At 51.4% G+C, this 18,067-nt stretch overlaps 1 protein-coding gene across 2 annotated transcripts in view; it reads right to left on the bottom strand.

The window, feature by feature from the left end:
• B3GAT1 (beta-1,3-glucuronyltransferase 1) overlaps positions 1-17,677 on the bottom strand; it is a 30,504-nt gene extending 12,827 nt beyond the window's left edge. Inside the window, exon 1 of one of the 2 annotated variants that reach the window (XM_043579874.1) lies at positions 17,530-17,677. The gene's annotated coding sequence lies outside the window, so the exon portion shown is untranslated. The remainder of the gene's footprint in view (positions 1-17,529) is intronic. The other variant, XM_043579873.1, reaches the window with a different exon arrangement.
• Between the last annotated feature and the right edge of the window lie 390 nt (positions 17,678-18,067).

Genomic DNA, 18,067 nt, shown 5'->3' on the forward strand with positions numbered 1-18,067 from the left:
TTTTTAGTTTTGCCATTTTAGCAATGTGAGGTTGAAACAGGCCTCCATGAAGATGAAGAAGTGTTCTATATGAGAACAGTGGGGGTCATGTAGGCATTCAAGGCTGGAAGTCAACCGAGCAACTTTTCATGGAACGTAGTCATGATTTAAGGACCAATTAGCTATGATGATTGGCCATGTCTGGAAAGACATAGGAATTTGTCTATGGGTTTTAGGGTGTCATAGGCTGTGTGTGAGAACTAGGTTCCCTGGGTATGGGAACTCAGATGGAACTTCCCAAGACTGGGGGCAGAGCCAGTCAGGCTGGACAGGAGATGCTGGGCCTGGGGTGGCAGAGCTAGATCCATGTTGGCTTCAAGGCTGGATGATTCTAAATGCAAGGAAAGTTTCCTTCTGAGCCTACAGGTGTTCAGATGAAAACTTCATCAATGCCCCTAGTTGCTGAAGAGGAGGCTTATTTAATCAGATTCAACAAATATTAACTCAGCATCTGTAGTAGGTAAGTACTGTGTTAGGTTCTATGGGCAATGCAGCAGCATGGGGGAGGGAGGCAAGGGTTTCCTTCCAGCATCTCACAGCCCAGAGGGAAGGAGGAACTTTACACAGGTGTCTGTGAGGCTCCCACAACATCACTCAGGGTGATGTGTGATGAGTTCTAATGTTGCAGAGTGTGTGTGTGTGTGTGTGTGTGTGTGTGTGTGTGATGGAGACTAGTCACAAACAAACTCAGAAACCATCCAAGACTGACATCATTTGTCAGTTGGTCAAAGGAATCCATTAAAGTGAAGAGTCCTTCAAAATGCACACATAGAATACACATTTCAACTTAAGCAACTTTTAAATAGCTAAGAGCTCAATAAATGATGTTTTCCCATTACTACACAATAATGTGGTCATTTTTCACAAACCCAAACCACCCAGCACTGGGTAGCTTGCAGCACTTCTGCTTTTTTGACACAGGGCCGAGGCTCTTTCTTGGGCCAAGGGACAGTTGAGGTGAGTCCCATGTTGCCTTTCTGACATCATCTACACCATAGTGCCCTGCCTGTGACCTCCAGTGTGGGTTTCTTTGAAGTAGTCTGAGACCTGAAGGACACTTGGTGAACAATTCAAGTGCAGTATGCTTTAAAGTTTTTATGACTTTTCCAACCAATCCTCACCTAATTTTGAGAATTTTTCCCTAGATGCATCTTATGGAGTCCTTTGAGAGCATTCAACTTAAGTTTTCATAGAAACAGCATATTTATTTCTTTCCAGTTCATGTTTCATGGTTTGTATAATATCCCACGATGGTGACAGCAAGCATGACCATTGTAAACTGTTCGGGAACAAACACTATGGACTCTCAGCAAGTATGCAGCTTGGCTAGTATAAGCACAGGGAGGGGGGACACCAGAGGGGAGGTCCAGCATTATGCTTGCACACGCATCTGTTAGTGTGCTTTACAAATGGAATGGAGAGCATCAGTAGTATGCTAAGCCAATTGAGGAAAGGCTTGGTTAGGAGAGCTTCTGCTGTATGTGTGAAGCCATCCTCTGTTATCTGGAAGCCTGAGTCCCCCTGGGGCTGACGAGACAGATGCTGAAGCCTCCCCATGCAGAAGCATAACCAGCTCCACTGGTTGGGGGCCCAGAAGGAGGTTGGGGTAGTCAGAGGGGGATGGGGAAGCTAGGATGGTTAGGGAAGGCACCAGACCTTTGAGCATGGGAGCAGGGATGTGGTAATAGGAGGCAGAAAGTGGGGAAGTTTTAAAAGAAGATAGTGGGAAGGATGCTGGTCAAGGCTCCAGCTTTACCCTCTAGCTCCAGACAGTGCCTCTCTCAGAGGGGCACAGACTTTGTCCCAGAGACCTGCAAGAGCCCCTAATGGGATCAAGGGATTAGTATTGATTCTGCTGCCGTTGCTCAGGAAAAGCCCAATGCCAGAGCTAATCATTGCCTGGGCCAGTCCATACTTCATTAACCCAGCCTCAGTCTTCTGACACCCCTGGCCACCCCCAGTTCCATCCCCAAACCTGGCCCTGGCTTCCAGCCACCAGCTCCTGCTGGGGAACAGGACACAGGCACTGGCCTCTCTCCACCCACCATCCCCAAGAACACTCATGGTGGAGGTATCCAAGTAGCGTCTTTGCCCAGGCCTCCTGATCCTTTTCCTCCTCCCTTTCCCCCATGACTTGGAGGGAGGGATGGGAGTTCCACCACTCATTCCACTCAGAAGAAGTGAAGGTACTGTGGGACACCTGGTTGGAACTGCAAGCCTTCCCAGTAACAGCCCTACGCTGGGCCAACAGGATTCATTTTCCTTTGATCTTCACAACAGCCCTATGAAGCAGGCAGGAAAACTCACTTTACATATGAGGAAACCAAGGCTGTGTGATTGGCCAAAGGTCACCGCCAAAGTCAGTCTCTGGCAGAGTTCATGCTCAAGCCTTTGGACTCTCAATCAGTGTGCCCCGCATGCCCATGCTGCCTCCCTTCCTGCAGGCCTGGTGCTGCCTCCTGGCTTACCCATCTGGCACTTCTGCCCCAGGGACAGAGCTTCCTGAGCTTGTGGGGGCCCAGTCCTGGCCTGCCCTCCTTGTGGTCAGGTTGAGTGTCCCAGGAAGGGGCTCCCTCACCCTGCTTTCATGGTGTGGTGCTGAGGAGAGGAAGACCCAGGCTCTGGGGAGGTCTGTGTCCTGCCTCAGGGCCTGGCCACTGCTGGCTCTCACTCCTGGATACTTCCGATAGGAAGAGTGGCATAGATTCCAGATCTTGCACCATCTTGTTCCTTTCTAGCTGGGAAAACCAAGCCAAGGGCTTGGGCAGAGGAAGTATTAGTTCAGTTCAGGCTTGGCGTAAAGCACACTTTTATGCTTTGGTTTTCTTCCAGCCCAACAGTGTCAGAAAATGCAACTCATGGTTTGTTTGTTTTAGGTAGCTCCTTTGTTTCTTTTTTTGTTTTTTCTGAAACAGCCTTTCAACTCAATTTGGATTACGAATCAGTAAGAAATGAAAATTGGGGTTTGGTTTTGTGTGGTATTCTGCAAGGTAAAGTCCATTCTGGTTCACTGCAGGAATTTAAACAGAACAAGAGATTGGCCCCAGCTAGTTTCATTGAAGTTCCCTGAATCATGTAGCTTGTGGGCTTCAGTTAGAGAGGCATCCACTCATCCCAGAACCTCCAGGCAGGAGGCTTTTAGAGAAAAAAATCAAATGCTTCATTTTGTGGGGACATTAGTTGCTACTGTCAGTTGGTGCTGGCCTAGGCTGGGGCCCAAGCACACAGATGACCCCAGCTTGGTCCTTCAAGAGTGGGGACAGCAGGGAGGGCGCAGTGGCCAGGGAGACAGCTAGTTGGAGGACATATGCCTGACAGAGGGTTGTGGAGAGTTGGGTAGTGGCCGGCAAGGCCCATGGGCACCCCCCTGAAGAGCTAGCATGTGGCAAGTTGTGAGGGCTGACTGTAGGGGGCTGGTGGGCAAGGCATTCCGCAGGTGTGTGCTAATCACTGGCAGGACAATGGAGAGTACAAGTCAGGCAAACTGCTGCACATGGCCACAGAGCCCTGCAGTAAGGGTCACACTTTGGAGTGTGGGACTTTGGGGAGCAGTCTGAAGAGTCCTGTGGCCCAGCTTCCAGCATAGCATTCTGCATTTGGCTGGGGCCTTGGGGCCCAGGGAGGGCTCTGGGCCTGCAAAGTGCCACCACCCTCACCTCCTTTACCTTCCCTTCCATGTCATCTTTCCATCCTCGCCCCAGGCCTGTTCTGGCAGCCATGCCAGCATTTTGAAGGGAAGGTCAACTGCTGCCTAGCAAGTCTTCATACACTTAGCTGCTTAAAATGACACACGTCTACTCTCTTCAGTTTCTGTGGCTCAGGAGCGCAGACATGGCTCAGGGGCTCACAAGGTTGCAGTGTACTGTCTGGGCTGCACTCTCCTTGGGGGGCTCACTGGGGAGGAACCTGCTTCTAGGCTCAAGCTATTGGCAGAGTCCTCTGCCTTTCAGGCATAGGACTCAGGGCCACTCTCCCTGCTGGCTGTTGTCTGGGACTGCCCTCAATGCCTAGAGGCTGCCCGAAGTTCCTTGCCATATAGGTTTCTCCAATATAAATACTTACTCCATCAGGCCAGCAAGGGAGGAGGGTGGGATCTAGAGCAAGTCTGCCAATGGGACAGAGTCCAACATAACAAAATATGGGAGTGACATCCCATCAATTCTGCTACATCCTACTGGTTAGAGGGTGGTCACAGGTGCCATCCACACCAAAGGGGAAGAAGTTACACAAAGGACAAACAGCAGCAGTCAGGAGATGTGGTGGAGGGAGGACACCTTAGAGTCTGTCCACCAAAACAAGGAGGCCTGGTCTCCACTCTGGACCCTCAGCTCCTGTTTGGCCCCTGTAGCTCCTGAGGGTAACAGCAGGTTCTAACCATAGTCACAGCCTTCTGTTGCCTCCCTCCCATCTTTCTTTGCTCTTTTCTGCCCAGAAGAGTGGCACACAATTGGACAAATAGTGAAGAGCCTGTGCCCTGGAGCCAACAGCCCTGGGCACAATACTAGAGGCTTTCATCCTCTGCTGTGTGACTTGGGCAAGGTAATCTCTCTGGGCCTTGGTTTTCCATCTGTAAAATGGGAATAAAAATAGTGCATCCCTCACTAGGGTTGTTAGGGTAATTAGGCAAAATAAGTTTAAACTATCTGACCCATGATTGGTGCCAATAAAAGCAGCTATTTGCAACTGCCAAACTTACTTACAGCCCAGAAGGGGGCATGAGATGGATCTGCTTGGTCTTGCTTCTCTCCAATTCCCTCCAGCTGAACTGGCTGCTGGAAGGCAGGGTGGGAGCCACAGATCCTGAAAGCCCCATATCACCCCCGAAGGAGGAGGCAGTGAGGAAGGGTGGCTGGGATAGTCAGAACGGACACCTCCCTTCCTCAAGTGCTAACATTGGCCTTACACAGTGTGAGGACATTGATAACTACCTATGATTTCTCTTAGCCTCAGTTTCCCCATCTCCAGTGTGGAGTTGTTATGCCTCTTTTATTGTGCGGCATATTCCACTGTGACCTTAAATACAACATGACTAAGATTCAAGTATCATCTTTCTTCCTAGAGCAGCTCCCCATCCCTTCCTTCTTTCTGTCATCCATCTTCTGCCAATATAAAAAATCCCAGAAATGCCCTGGATCCCTCCCCCTCTTCATGTAAGGTGGGCCTCAGCTCCTTTGGCCTGGCCTGCCCCTAGGCCTTGAGCTGCATCCCTCCAATACAGGTCTGGGTCATATCTTTGCTCCCACAGCCACCCATTGTGATCTTTCTTCAGATTCCAGCCCACTGCCTGACCCTCACCCCCATACTGACTTGCTCACACTCAAAACCTTTTGCATCTCCTGCTCACTGTAACTTACTTAGCTTGGCATTCAAGGCTCTTTGCCATGTGGCCCAGTCCACTGCTCTAGCTGCACCCTCTTCTATTTCCTATCCACTTTCTGTCCACAGCAGTCTCTGGCCTCTATCATCCAGAGCCTTCTCCTCTCCCTGCACTACTTGGGGAAGTTCTGGTAGCTAGAAGACCTACTTGGTTCATTCAGATGGTAATTGCCCATTCCCATCTAGGGCCAGTGTCTAAGCCAGCCCCAAGAGAAGAGGTCTCAATTTAGAGTCAAGATGCCCAAAGAGCAAGCAAGGCCTGGCTCTCACAAGCTAGCATCTCCCTTATTTCCTTCCACCTGCAACCTTGCTTCTTCACCTTGGCCTCTGACCCCTGCTGTCCCTCTTTGCCAGACCTCTGCCATCACCCAGCATGGTACGTGTGTACCTGACCCTGCTGGCTGTCACAGCTCCTTATCCTGTGATAGTCTGAGTATCAATTTGGTGTTTGTGGCCTCTCACCTCTTGCCACCCTCTGTAAACTGACTGGGGAAGATGTCAGCCTGGTAAAGGTGACTGAGATACCCTGCTCCCCATCCTCCTGAATTTGTAATTTCACTCAGGAGAATGGCCGGACTGAGTCTTCCATTCTGACAAGTCACCAAGGCTGTGTCAGCTAACTACACAGCACCCCTTCAGAGTGATTTAACAGGGCAGCAAGTTATTTCACACACACACCTGAATGCAGATCTGTGCTCATGGCCAGCACACCATCTGAATGAATGCACATGTGTTCATGGGCACATGTACACACACTCTTGGCTGGGTTTGGTTATTGCTTCTGAGTCTTTCTGGAGAATCCCATGATTGGGTCTCTGTTCAAAGGAAGGATTACCTTGTGTGCCCTTGGCATCCAATGGCCCCAGATCCTAGAACATAGAGGTGGACAGGCCAGTTTACCTTCTCTGTGGTGCTGTGGGTAGGGGGCAGCCTCCCCTAAAAACTACTGATAAAGTGACTCATCCCGATAGGGATCTGTAACTTCCCAAATGATTTCATACTGGTGATCTCATTTAATCAATAAATCCTTGTAATTCCAAAGTTTTATTGATGTTTTACAGATGAAGAAAACTGAGGCACAGGGCATTGAGTGTCCAGGCATCCTGGGTCCAGTGAGACAGCGGCTCAGCCTCATGTCTGTCTGAGACCTGCTCCCTAGGTGGAAGTGACCCTCACAGGGGCCAGGCAGCGCAGCTGTGACACCTCTCCTGGTCCAAGCTCACTGCTGGCTGCCTTCCAGGGACATGCTCCCACCTCTTCACTGGGCTCAGTGGAAACTAGGGCTCCTCCTCCTGGCCTGCATGACTATACTGGGCATCTGTGCTTAAGTCACCTCCCTTGACCCTGTCCATCAGAGTGGGTGTGACCATGTATTTTATTACCAAAAACAGGGCCCTCCAGACCATGCTGAAGTGATAAAACAACAGGAGTCAATGCATCAGGAATAGACATGCTCAGGAACTGTTCTGGGTACAGTGGGCAGTGTCCCCTTAACTGGAGCCTGCTAACACTCAGTATGTGGTGCCCAGCTATGCATATGAGTGCCAAGTTTGGACCCAGTGCTTCTCCCGATTCTGCCAACTCCCAGAATTGGATCTTTGCTCCTGCATGAAGCACAAATCAACATACTTGGTTTGTTCTGTGAGCAAATCCAGAACAGCTCCTCTGTCCTCTGCATCATGAGCTGTGGGAGCACTGGAGTTCTCACTCACGGTTGCTAGGACACCTCCCCATATCCTCTGCCTGCCCTGGCCTCACCTCACCCTCTTGGAGACAGGGGTGCAGAACTGGCAATGCATATCACCCTGGCACAGGTCGAGGTTGCGCCAGGATACTGTCCGGCCTTGGATTCCACGTATGGTTACAGAAAAATGCTTGTGAGCCTTTCCTGCCCAGCTTGCCGCAATACTTAGTGAGCTCTGTGAGAGATGCAGAGAAGCTCAGGACGTGTGGTGGGGCCTTGCCTCCAAGTGGCACACACTCATGGGGTCAGGCCACCACAGGTACCTGCTTGAGTGGGGATGAGGGCAATAGGAGTGGAGGGCTCAGCAGATTCCAATACAAGATGAACAGTAGGGGCTAGTGGGACAAGACAAGCAAATCATCAGTTGCTAGTGGAACAGCAGTCAAGAACCACACAGGTATGACCCTCCTTTTCTGCCAGCCTAGCAGCAGCAGTGGGGATGGTCTGCTCCCTGCTGAGGCTGAGGTTAGAGAACAGTCTGGAACCCAGAAAGACCATGGTACCCTAGCATCCTGGGCTTTGGGAGCTGGGAGGGCACAGCTCTCATCTCATTGGCCCTCAATTACAGAGGTGGCCCAGGGAGGATGAAACAAGCCCAGTGCTGGCCTCAGTGGATATGAAGCACTTGTTGCAATGAGGGTCCACATTATGGAGCCTGGGACAGGACATGGTGATTGACTTGGCATCCATTAGATCCCTGCAGACCAGCAGGCAGGGCATGTGACCAGGGCCTGGGGACTGGAACCAAGCAGGCCATGTAACCTGAGGGTCGATGGTGAGGGTGGACTGGGATAGCCATGCAGAGCCTCTCAGACTGTGGGTGATGCTGGCATTCAGACACCTTCCAGGGAGTGTGTAAGCAGCCAATGCTAGTCTGTCCCCATAGCACCTTCTTTCCCACCCTCATGTCATTCAGGCTGCTGTCTGTCTCAGTTTCTCTTGGAGCTGATGTCTACATAGTTCTGGGTGAGGGTGCTGACTAGGTGAGACCATCCTGAGCTCTATGCCCTCAGGCTGCCCTTCCTTCTTTGAAGCCTTCCCCAGCCATGCTCTTCTCCAGGCCTGAGCAGTCAGTGTCCATGCAGTGAAGGTTCACCCTTGTAACCTTCTGTGCACTTGTTGTTTTTCATGTTTGTCTCCAGCTTCTAGGCATGGGTTCCCCTGGGGGCACCAGGTCTTACTTAAGTACCTCTGGATCCCACCACAGAATCCAGGCCCTGACACAAAGCAGAAGCTGCACCAATACCCCTGTGACTCAGTTTTCTTATCTGTAACTCGTACTGGGCTATTTTGGGGATCAGATGAAGGAATCCATGGAAAAATCTAGCATGGGGCCTGCATACAATTAACACTAAAAATGTCAGATAATGTAAAGTAAAAGAGTAATTATAACCACCACCACCACCTTGTTTTAAGATTCAGCTGAATTCAAGAGCCTGAAAAAGAAGGGGAAGAGAGAGGTGAGCACTGACCAGCATCTGGGGCAGCTTTTCTAGCAGATTCCTCCCTCCATGGACAAGGCTGTGCTGAGACTGGACTCCACAATAAGCAGGCACATTGGCATGCAGCAGTGTGATAAACAAAGGTGCAAGTGTGCAGTGGCCTGGAGAAGGCAGACTTGCCACACACACAGGGAGGCCATGTCCTGGAAACCTGGCGCCCTGGCCCTGGCCCCTCTAGCCCTGTGCTGACCTCCAGGTCACCTCCAGCCCACTACAGAGTTTATAAGCTCTTTAACATACAGTTGCCCATGGCTGCCTTTCTGCACAGCTCCTTTGGGAAGGCACTTCTTTCCTTGTTCCTCTTTCACAGATTTGGAAGCTAAGCTCAGAACTGAGAGGCTGTGCTATGGGTAGATGGCCAGGGCCTGTCCTGGTGTTGGGACACCTCCTGGTGCTGCCTCCCAACATCAGTTCCATGTTTCTGCCCAATCCCCTGAGACACACACTTAGGCAAGGACTGGGGATGTTGGAAGGTCAGGTGCCCCCTCTTCTCTTTTCCTGCTTCCAGAGCTCTCAGAGAATGGAGACTCTCACAGCATTGGGGCTGACAGTTGGCCATCAGCAGGGGTCTAGGGCCATGCACCTATGGGCCCCCTCATTCCCTGGCTTTTCTCCCCTGGAAGCAGGCCGGGTGCCTGGAAAGCTTCATCTTCCACCTCGGAGGCTGCCCAACTTTCTCTCTTACTTGTACCTCATCCTTTAGATCCCTCCTGGTATCAGCTAACCCTGTTGACTGGATGAGGAATAGTTAAGGAAAGGTGTTGAAGGTGGTTGGGTATGGGGAGCCCAGCCTCAGAAGGCCTGGGAGTCCAGAGTGGACAGTGTGTGTTCCCCCCGTGAGCAGGCAGGCGTGAATGTGATGAATGGAGGATCCCTAAATCTCAGTCCCCCAGATGGTAGATTATGCTGACATTATCTATATGTTTTACCGACTGTGTATTATATAGCTAGCAGCAGGGTGGCTATGGATCATAAAGATGGAGCCTTAACAGCGCAAAGCCATGTGCTAAGGTAGGCTTGCCACATACACAGGAGCTCTCTGAGGTCACCAAGGGCTCCTGCCCCCAGGGAAGAGCTCTGGGAGTACAGGGAAGATTTCTCTCTCAGGGTCCTGAGAAGGTGGCATGTAGGGAGGGGTTTGGGACAGGATTTTGGCATCCCTTCACTGGCAGGTGCCTCTGCCTAGAATGTTTTTCTCCTCATTATTCCTCAGTGCACTGAGCTCCTGTTTAACCTTCAAGGACTGGGCCAGGTGCACTTCTCCTGGGGAATGCCACACAGGGGTAGGCATCAAGGATGCTCAGTTGTCACTGGGCAGTGAAGGGAGCAACCGGAGATCCCAAAAAGATACCATTATCTTCAAATAAAATGGGGCTTCTTTTCTGTGCTCCTATGCTACCTGGCATGTAGGTTAACTCAGAGCATAGAGGTCTCTGCTGGACCCTTATACTGAGACACCCCCTAAATGAGAAGGTCAAGTGGGGAGAACCACCATTACCGAGAACTTTTTGCTCCATGGCCTGGCATCAAAGAACCTGTCAACTGGATGACTGAATAAAATGCAGTTGACATATACAATGGAATATTATTCAGCCTAAGAAAGGAAGGAAATCCTGACCCATGCTGCAATATGGATGAACCTTGAGGACATTATGCTAAGTGAAAGATGCCAGGCACAGAAGGACAAATACTGGATGACACCACTTACATTAGGTATCTAGAGTAGTCGGACTCAGAAACAGAAGGCAGAACAGTGGTTACCTGGGCCAAGGGAAGGAGAAGTGGAAAGATGTTGTTTAATGAGTATAGTTTCCAATTTTCAAGATGAAAAAGTTCTGGAGATAGATGGTTGCATGACAATGTGAATGTACTTAATACCACTGAACTCTGAGAAATGGTTAAAATGGTAGATGGTGTGTGTGTGTGTGTGTGTGTGTGTGTGTGTGTAGTACACACACAAAAATGAACTGGTTATCCAGAGGTCTGGTTAGATCTGTCAACAATGACACGTCCCTTAGGGCCTGCACACTAGGCAGGGTGAGGGGATGGCGGGGCTGGGGGCTTTCATGGCATCAGGGCTGGAGTGGGCACCTGTGTGTAGTACCAAGTGGGGCTGCTGGGTACACCTTCCTGCTGGCTGTCACTGGGGAGCACTGCTGTGTGTACACATACACAGGGCACCCCCCAGAGGTTCCAGATGTGCTGCTAGGAGTGAGCAAGATGTAGTGGAAGAGTGTGTGCACACATACACGGACACACATGAATGCACACACATGCTCACACATGCATGCACACACACACACACATCCTCATACATGCACACTCATGGCAGCTTGCTGTGTCACCCAGTCATGGGGCTTGGGAAGGGACAGAGATGGAGCAGTTGGGGCATTTGTTTCCAGAGAGAGATTTATGAGTGGGAGAAGAAGTTAGTATCAACAAGTGATGAGTTAGGCTAGTAATACTTCAGCTTAAGTTCAGAAACGCTGGCAGAAAAAGAAAATAACATGTCCAGAGGCTGTACATCAACCTAAACAGGCTGGTGGCATGGACAACCTGCTGCCCAGAAATGAGGCTCCCGGATCCTGGTGTGGGTTCTGGCCAGTCACTCTTTTGGAACAAGGGGTTGTCCTTGGTCTGTGCTCCATGCACTAAGAGGGTAGAGAAGAGAGCACAGGGTACTGAGTGGGGGAAAGAAATATATGCCTAGGATGGCCAAAGGGAAGAGGCACCTCCTTGAAGTCCATCATGTGGCCTATTTGGCCTGGATGCATTATTCCATTAACTTTGCCTCCCAGGGGACAGGTCACTAACATCTCTGGGAGTCTGCACGTACCTATTTCCAAGGGCATCAGGATGCTGGTGATGGGGGAGGTGGGCTAAGGAGCATGCCCAGATCTCCTCAGGCTTCAGAAGACATCCCTGAGGAAACCCTCAATCAACCACTGGGGACCCTGAGTGCTTTAGGTCTGGGCTGAGACAACCTCAGTCTCAAGATATCAAGGCCCCTGGTGGCTCACTCAGCCTGATGATTTCCAGGCTGACCTTATTCCTTCGGTTAGAGTGTGCATGGACACAATACCGGGATAATGGTTCAGTGATTTAATTAAAGTTTTGTATGTATTTTTAATGTGTTGCCTGTGGTCTGAAAGATCTGACCTTCCCTGGGGTCTGTCAGAGATAGTTTGGTTAGTCCTTCCCAGGCCATGTGTCAGAGGAGGAGAGAGAAGACTCATCCCAGCCTGTGTGAAAGGGGCCTTGGTGTCTCAAGTGCTGGCCTCTTAGCCCCAGCCTGAGTGAGGCTGTTCCTGCTGCCCTGATGTGCATCTCTGTCTTGATAAGAGGGCAGGCGGCTGACAGAGAGGGAGAAGCAGGGAGCTGGGAGACTTAGGTCATGGTCTAGGATAAGGCACTACCATGCTGTGTGACCTGAGATAAGCCAGGAACCTCTCTGGGCATTAGTTTCCTTATCTATAAAAAGAAGGAAGCAACCAAGAATCACAGAATCCAAATTCTGGGCCAAGCCTTGCAGGCTAGATAGTTTTCAGTGTTTATCTGATACTTTGTGGCTATGGATGACAAATTCTTGATTCTCAGACCCATTTCCTCTACCAAGGTAAATGGTGTAATTCAGGTAGGGCAATGTTCATATGGCTCCCACTCCTCATATTTTAGATGAGGAAGATGAGGTTCCATGAGATTCTATTACATAGTGAGCTGCTGACATAGCTGTGTCCCTGGGTTATCCAGCTGATCACCTCATCCTGTCAGGCCAAGGGCCCTTCTCCCTCCTTGCTGCTTCCCTCTGTTGAGCTCAGGACAGTGGCCTCCTAGCTTTCTTTCCCTCAGGACGAGGGTGGGGTTGAGCCCAGGTAAGAGCCCCTTAAGTCTCCTGCTCCATCCTCACTCAGCATGATGCTGGAGGAAGCTGGGGCCTCATTTGCTCATTTTGAACCTCTGGGGGCTTAGGAAATGCTTTTTGGTGAGAGTGGTTCCAATAAAAAGAGAATTTCAGGTGCATCCACTTCCAAAAATGTTAGCTCCTGTTTATCTGGAAGTGTCACGGACAAAGGAAGACATATTCCTCATCTCATTGTATCTCATCAGGGGTGTGGTGCAGGGGCTATTATTGGGCTACACTCCCATCACAGGTGAGGAGCCTGAGGCTTAGGAAGCAAGGTCACATGCTGACGACTGACAGACCCAGCACCTGGCATCATGCCAGGCATAAAGTAAGCTGTTCAGTGTTTATTAAGTGAATTGTTAAATAAATGAAGAGAAATTGCTAGGCAAAGCACTTACTATTGCATGTTCTGGGTGATCACCATGATTAACTGTAATGACTTGCTCTGTCCTCATAAATCTCCTAGTATTATTCCCATTTTTGAGATGATAAATCTGAGGCACAGAGAGGTTAAGTAACATCCCAAGGAAACACAGTTATTAAGTAGCAGAGCAATATTTGAATTTAGCCAGTCAGGCTCCAGAGTCCATGCTCTTAGCCATCTCACTAAACCATCTATGTCAAGTCTAGAATGGCACTTGCAGTAGAACTTTCTGTGATGCTGGGAATGTTCTGTATCTGTGCTGTCCAGTATGGTAGCCACTAGCCACATGTGGCTACTGAACTCTTGAAATGTGGCTGCTATGAATGAGGAATTGCCCACTATGGGAGGGAAAGCAGCCCATCCTACATCTAGTGTTGGGATATGCAGGTTTCTGAATAACGGCCAAATGAATAGTACAGAGTCTTGAGCCTAAAGAGATGTGTGGCCTCAGAGGCCAGATTGCCCACCTGCCTCATAAGGAAGGAAGCAAGACAGAAGTGAAGGAGAGAGGAGAAGGCATGAGCCCAGCCAGAGAGGACTGGCAGAACCAGGTACCCAACCTCAGGTCTGGTACTATAGTTCCACTCCTAATACCCAATATTGCTTTCTTGTCTCTGCTCCCTCCATGCTTCTTCCCTTCATAAAGAGATAATAAGAGCTCACATTTCCCACATACAAGAAGAAAGAAGCCCTGCCCATGGCTCTAATACTTAGCTGTGAGACCCGCAGCCCTGTGGGCAAGGCTTATCCCTAAATCCAGTCAACTCTTGGTGATCCAGACTGAGACTCTCCACTTTTGGGCTTATCGGTGGCAAAGCCCTAATCCCTGCCAGGCACTTTGCTGGGAGGCTGCCTGCCCTGCTGTCAGCTGGTACGCACAGGGAGCACAGACTCATTTTAATATTGGCTGGGGCTGAACCTCATTAGAAAAGTAAATTTGCTGTAGCTGCAAAAAAAAAAAAAAAAAAAAAAAAAAGCAACCCACATAACCCTTCCAAAAGCTAAATAAAAACCCCTGATTTTGGATTATTTGATGCCTTATGTTCTCAGCACTGGCCCAGAGCCTGGAACACAGTAGGTGCTCAGTCAATGTGTGTGGAAGTGAACGGAATTTTGAGTGATCTCTGTCCACCTTGTCATCTTTCATCATGGATAATAGGAGGTCACAGAGCCAGAGTTCTTCTAAGTTACACAAATTGTTTTAGGGGAGCATTGGCTGATAAACTGGAACAATTACACTGACTACTAATGAGACATCGAAACATTGTTGATGCTGTTTCAAGGAGACACCTAGAGTGTCCTTGCAACACAGGCATGCCCCAGGTGGGCCAGGGGAAGGCCCAGAGTCTGGAGGTGTGGCAGAGCAGATGGGGTGGAACAGCATGGGGGGTGGAGAGACTACAACCATCCCAATGTGACTGGTTTCAGAACTGGCCAGAGAATTGCTACTCCAAATCCTAGAGCCATCCAGATCCTGGAAGAATAGGGGAGGAGGTTATATAAAATAAGTACATAAATTAATATCCATCTAGCACTTCACTTAAAGACAGCCTGGTGAGATGAGGCTTCCTCAATTTACAGGTTTTTAGGAAACCAGGGCTTAGAGGGCTCAGTTTTTCCCAAACTCCACTCAACTAGTCATAGAGGGAACAGAGCTGGGCCCCCCAGGCCTGGCTGAGAGCCTGTGCTCTGCATTGTACTAATTCCTTTCCCCATAATGCTCTTCAGCAGGGTCTCCAAAGTTCTTGTCTGGCAGCCTGGGGGGTCATGAAAGAGGTTTTTCTTTTTCCTTCTCCCCAGAGCCAGTCTCCCCAGAGTCTACACCCTTCCCTACCCCACTTCATCCCTGGACCAGGAGGGGTGGAGGGGCAGGGTCCAGAAGATGGGAGAAACCCTCAGCACTGGGGGATGGGCCTGAGCAAGAAGGTCTTCCAGAAGACTCTTGATCCAATAGCCAGTCCCCTTTATGCCTTTTGGGCCTCCCTCTGAACCACCCCTGCATTCATCAGAGCCATGGAAAGAGCATTCCTCAGGAGACTGTCCTCCTGATTCCCTGAGGAGTCCCCTGCCCAGGCAAATGAGTGCTGATACCTTGGAGCTTGGGAGAGCACTGGACAAAACCCAACTGCACTGCCAGGCAAGCCAGACCTCTGCCTCTGGGCCCCCTGCCCTGTTGTTCTGTGAGCGTGCTTCTGTGTCTTTGTCTGTTGTCTCAGGCTAACTCCTCTGCCTGCCTCAGACTCTCAGATTCCTTCTCTTCCTGAGCCCTGCCTTTGCTTCTCCTTCAGTGTCAGCAGATGGGAGCTCTCAGGCATTTCTATTTCTCTTTTCTAGCCAGACTTAACCAGCATGTTCCCCTACCCTTAAGCCTGACTCCCAGGCAGCTCACCCTACTGCATTTCTCACACTTGCAAAGCTCCTGCCTTGTCTCCTCACCCTATGCTTCACAACAAGAAGTAAAGCCGACTTGTTTCCCTCACCGCTCAAAAACTACTATGGGAAAATCCAGGTCTATCCAGAGGCCTGAGGCTAGCCCCACTGGCATCTTCCTCTACAACCCCTGGTCTCTACTGCAGGCTCCAATCCTGTCACTGGAGCTGTCCCACCTCAGTGATTTACCTGCCCCATCCTTCAGGTGGACCAGTTAGTGCCTGCTCGTCCAGAAACCTATATGCACATATTCAATCCAGCACATGTAAGCTTCCAACATGCCTAAAAATAGAGTAATTTCCAAGTATGTAGGAACAGGTAGAGAAATGGGCACAGCAAGCCACTTGGCTCCTGTGCTGAATGGGCACACATTCATTAACCCTCCTTCTTCCATTAATGCTGGCAAGCCATCTTGCTCGCACCAAAAGGGGAAGCGGTAAATGGCGTGCAACTCTAGAACCTTTGGGGTGCTGGGGATGGACTTGGCAGAGTAGACAGTCTCCTTGAGGGTCTCATGGGAAGGGTCTTCATTCCATATGAAGGAAGGGGGGTCTTGTCATTTGGTCCAGTAAGGGCAATAATGGTCACCAGTTAAGCAGGTTCTGGGAGCAAATGTCTCAATCTCTGTGGTGGCTATTGGCAGAGGTAGGGAGACATGAGGCACAGAAAGACAAATCTTAGAAAACCCTACAGCATCAGTCTTGTGAAGCCACTTGCCCCCATAACCCCAGTAACTTAAGAAGCTATGTGCCCCCTGTTTCCACACAAACACATAATAGCTTCACAGTGCTATGCACAGGACACTCACACCTGATCCTTTTACAGAGCATGCCACAGAACCCAACCAGGTCCCAACGGGTCCTCCATCCAGACTGGTAACTATGCAGGCAGAGCTGCCCCACCAGCATAGGGCTAGCAACTGTCAGCAGAGGTCCCCTTTGGAGTCCTGTGAATTGGAAATACCTGGAATCCCTTAGCTCCAGCTTCTACTAGAATTCATCTAAATAGTACATGGCTGGGGAGTCTGGGTGGCTCAGCTGGTTGAGCTTCCGACTTCGACTCAGATCATGATCTTGAGGTTGATGAGTTAGATCCCAGCATCAGGCTCTGTGCTGACAGCTCAGAGCCTGGAGCCTGCTTGGGATTCTGTGTTTCCCTCTCTCTCTGCCCCTCCCCGACTGATGCTCTGTCTCTCTGTTTCAAAAATAAATATAAACATTAAAAAAATTTTTTAAAAATAGTGCATGGGTGACACTAGGCCTGGCTGGGTGGAGGCAGGGCAAGGGGAGGTAGTCAGGACTGTTTGTTGATTGATGTATTATATGTGTGAGGGGGGAGGGGGTGTCTCTCTTGACCTTAGTTGCTTGGTACCAGGCTGTCACCTCCTTTCCCTGGCACTGTTAGATCCTGTGGCTTCCTCTATTCTTTCCTGCCTCACCTCTCAGCCTCCTTTTCAGAAGTTGTATCCCTCCCTTTGGAGGGATCAGGACCTCAGGCCTAAGCCCAGATGCAGGAGGCTGGGTGGTGAAGCTGGTCATGCCTCCTTCCTCCTGGCTACGCTGAGGGTCCCAAGGACCCTTTGTCATCCTTGCCACCTCACAACCTTTCAGTCTCCCCAGCAGAGTTGCAGAGCCTGGGTCCCCTGAAGAGAGTTAACTTGCCAGCGCCTGCAGCCTCAGAGCGACTGGGGATGGCTTTGGGGAGCAGGGGTGCGGCAGGTGTGAGGGCCCCTGACTCCTCCGGGCCACCAGGAACCACCTGCTGAGGTGGAAAGGGACCCAAGAGCTAGAAGCCTGCGCCAGTTGTGAGAAGCTGCCGAGAACCAACTCTCCCCTTAAGGCCGACCGGAGGAGGGCAGGCATCGCTCGGGTTTTGTTTCGCAGCCCCCTCGGTAGCAGTGCCTCCCAGCCCCGGCCCGTTCCCGGCCGCTTTCCAGCTGCCCCCGCTGCGCGCGCTCGCGCACGCACACACACACACACACACACACACACACACACACACACCCCACAGACACACTCGCACCCAAGGAGGACATGGCATGGGTACTGATGGGGACGCATAAAGGGCCTCTGTGCGCGGCAGTGGCTCTCGCGGGCGCGGGGGCACTGACCTGCGGCGGCGAGTCCGGATCGTCCCCGGCGCGGTCCATGGCGGGCGGCGGCCCCTACGCGCCGACTCCGGCGCCCCTTGGCTGCTGCCCTGGGCCGCGCTCACCTCCCTCCCCGGGGGCTCTCGGGCTCCGGGCCCCCGGGGGCCACTTCATAGCCGCGGGGTCCGCGCACCCACCCGCCGCCCCGGCCCGGCTCCTTCTGGGCTCAACGAGGCGGCGGCCGAAGCCTGGGAGCGCGCGGGAGGGCGCAGGCAGGGAGACAGGGGCGGGGGAGCCGGGGAGGGGGAGGCACGGGGTACCGGAGAGGGGGTGAGGCGAGGGAGCCAGGCCCTGGGGACAGCGAGGGGGAGGCGCGGAGCGGCCGGAGCCGAACCGATAGGGCCAGCGCGGAGTCCCCTCGGCGGCAGCGGATGCGCCGGTGCAGCCGCGGCTCTGACAGCGCCTGCCGCCCCGCCCCCACCCCTTCGTTCCCCACCCCCACTCCCCCTGCCCCCGCCCCCGAGAGCGCGCAAGCTGCTGGCGGGACCCGCGCCGCTAA

The sequence above is a fragment of the Prionailurus bengalensis genome, chromosome D1 (genome assembly GCF_016509475.1).
Source record: "Prionailurus bengalensis isolate Pbe53 chromosome D1, Fcat_Pben_1.1_paternal_pri, whole genome shotgun sequence".
Taxonomy (NCBI): Eukaryota; Metazoa; Chordata; class Mammalia; order Carnivora; family Felidae; genus Prionailurus; species Prionailurus bengalensis.